Source organism: Oratosquilla oratoria, chromosome 43 (genome assembly GCF_046742065.1).
Source record: "Oratosquilla oratoria isolate Oo_2021 chromosome 43, ASM4674206v1, whole genome shotgun sequence".
Lineage (NCBI taxonomy): Eukaryota > Metazoa > Arthropoda > Malacostraca > Stomatopoda > Squillidae > Oratosquilla > Oratosquilla oratoria.
The window spans coordinates 22,471,824-22,475,318 of record NC_134819.1 but is presented as its reverse complement, the minus strand read 5'-3'; positions in this window follow the sequence as shown (position 1 = coordinate 22,475,318).

Here is a 3,495-nt window from a genome sequence, read left to right as displayed (position 1 = left end):
CGGTGATAGATACCATGGGAGACATGACTCGACTATTGTGAAATTGTCTTTGCTTCGTTATTATGATTTTTTATTCATACAGACTTATGTGTTACATTTGTAATTCATGTTTCGTTAATCTTAATTTTCACTGCAAGCGCTTATACTAATGCCCTGACGATTATACCGGCTTGAAAATTACAGAATTTATTTGTGTCCTCTGCTTTAACATCTATTAGTTATAACAAATTCCTGAAGTCAACCCTGGTTGTTGCAGTTCAAGGGAAAAAATTGTTTGGTATTTTCAGGCTGACTCAAACGTGCACAGAGAAATATTACGTATCATCGGAAAGTTCTGGCGGGAAAAATAGTTAAACAAATTATAAACTAGAGCAAAAAGTACTAACAGCTGTTAGCCGTTGTTGAGTAGACCCCGCGAAGACCCAGACATTTTCAGGCTGACCCGAATGTATTCTCTATAAAATCTAAAATTAGTTAGTACAAAAATAAAACAAAAAAAGAAAGAAATAGGTCAAACCTGGTTTGAAAAAACGGCAATAGGATTACTGACAAGATTGATGGCTGCATTCCTTGCAAAGATCCTGACATTTTCACAGTGACTCGAATGCATTCACCATAAATTTTCACTTTGGGTAAAGGGTCGAAAAAAACACGTCTAACCTGGTTTGAGAATATAAGATGATTTCAGGGTTATTCTTCAAGCGAAAGAAGTTTCCTTGGTAATTTTTAGAAACAAATGTATCTAGGGTTCCTCAAATGACTAATATCTATTGACAATAATAATACATTGTATTTCCAATACATCTATTGTTGACAATCATGACCTTATTCAATATCAACCAAAAATTTTCTAGACGCTTATTTAAGATATTTGGTATGAAGTTGACATGTCCAGTATTAATAAAACAACCTTAATACTGTCAATGAATATTTGGTCTGCAAGTATCAACAGCAGGGGTAAGGAAAGTATGGGCTGTTTAGCTGGACAAGGACATGAACAAATATATAAATAAATAAATGGATAAATAGATAAATAAATAAATAAACATATGAACAAATAAATAAATAAATAAATAAACCTTAGAAAGTGAGATATCACTAGGTCTCGAGGAATTATCACATACGGTTGCGAAGTTCTGGAAGGTTCCGATGTCTATCACGCGTGATAAACGACTTGAATGACGAGACTAACAAAAATAATGTTGAAGAAAATGGCAGGCTCGTTCATTTATATCAAGGTGAAAGCATGTGATAATGATGATTAAGATGAAGTAGGCCATAATTTTACAGAAAACGGGGAAAGAAACAAATAGAGGGAGGTAATAGAGAAGAATATGGTTATTAATAGAACTGATAACATGATGGCAGATAATGATGAACATTGTACAAAAATAACAAGTAACAAAGATAACTCCGGTAGAGGAATGTGAGCGGATCGATTTTATATTCCTGAATTTGAGAGTTATAGCTGTATGGTGCACATCTGCGAAAGGTTTCGAAGTCTTTTCTTGGGTAGCCATTAAACGTGCATTTCATGCATACATTTCGACTTCAGTTATTTCAGGTTGAACAGATTTACCGTAGAGTTTTCCAATTTTATTTTATTTATTTATTTATCTATTTATTTATTTATTTATTTATTTATTTATTTATTTATTTATTTATTTATTTATTTATTTATTATTTCTTAATTACGGATCCAAGATCTCTCTTCCTCAGCTTCGATTATTTCACTCTCATTCTTTCACATATAGTTGACAACGGGCAATATATATATATATGTATATATATATATGTATTTACCTAGTTGTATTTACCTAGTTGTATTTTACGGGAAGGGGAGCTATGCTCGTGGGGTCCCGTCTTCATATCTCATTTTATCTAAACTATTTTTAAATTCATGTATTGTTTTTGCACACACCTCTTTCTCATCTAACTTGTTCCAACTGTCTATTGCTCTGTGAGGAAAGCTGTTCTTTTTAAAATCTCTTCTATAGCTGTCTTTTTTTATTTTCTTTCCGTGTCCTCTTGTATTTCTGTCATCCCATTTTATCAGATTTTCTCTATCAGTAATTTCTATGCCTTTCATGATTCTGTAAATAGCTATCAAATCTCCTCTCTCTCTTCTTTGCTCTAGTGTCTGTAGTTTAAGTTTTTGTAGTCTCTCTTCATATGATAGTTTTGAGAGTGTTGGTGCCAGTTTTGTAATTGCTCTTTGTATTCTTTCAAGTTTTTTTATACATTTTTTTGTACTTGGTGACCATATCGTTGCTGCATATTCCAATCTTGGTCTTATCAGGGTGATTAGGATTTTCCTCACCATTTCTTCATCCAGGTATGTAAATGCCACTTTGATTGTTCTTATTAAATTATAAGTTTCTCCAAAAATCTTATTTATATGTTTCTCAGGTGACATATTATTCATAACAATGACTCCCAGGTCCTTCTCATTTTCTACTTTTTTTATTCCTTCTTCTCCCAAATTATATGATCCTGTTATTCTGTTTTTGCTTTTTCCAAATTCCATTATACTACACTTTTTTGTATTGAACTCCATCTCCCACTTCCTACTCCATTCTTGTACTTTATTTAGATCTCTCTGTAGTGATTCACAATCTTCTTCAGTTTTCACTCTTTTCAGTAATTTTGCATCATCTGCAAAGAAGCTCATATAGCTTTCAATTCCTTCATCCATATCATTAATATATATAGCAAACATTATTGGGGCCAGAACTGTTCCCTGCGGGACACCGCTTATTACTTCATTCCATTTGGAGTGCTGATCTCTTATCACTACTCTCATTTTTCTTTCTTGCAAAAAGTCTTCCATCCAATTTAGCAATTTACCTTGTATTCCTCCTTCATATTCTAATTTCTTAAGCAACTTCTTATGTGGTACTTTGTCAAAAGCTTTTTTTAGGTCTAGAAATGCACAATCAGCCCATCCATCTCTTTCTTGTATTATATCTATTAGCCTTGAATAGAAACATATTAAATTGGTGACGCATGATCGTCCTTGTCTGAATCCAAATTGCCTTGGATTTAGTACGTTGTTTTTTTCCAAGTATTTTACCCATCTACTTTTGATAATTCTTTCACATATTTTTGCTATTGTACTTGTTAGAGAGACTGGTCTATAGTTGGTAGGTTCTTCTTTATTTCCTCCTTTATATATAGGTACTATATTTGCTTTTTTCCAATCTTCTGGAACTTTTCCTTCTTTTAAGGAACTGCTTATTATGCTATGTATTTTGTCTGCCAGTTCATTCCTGCATTCTTTCAGAATCCAGTTTGCTATTTCATCTGGCCCATGCGATTTTCTGACATCAAAATTACCCAAGTGTGTCAATATTTCATTCTTTGTTACTTCTATTTCTTCCATAGGGGGGACTTTTTCCTTCCACTCAATCTCTTCAGGTTGTATATTTTCCCTTGTAAACACTGATTTAAAATGTTTGTTCATAATTTCTGCCATTTCCATTTCCTCAGTGTATT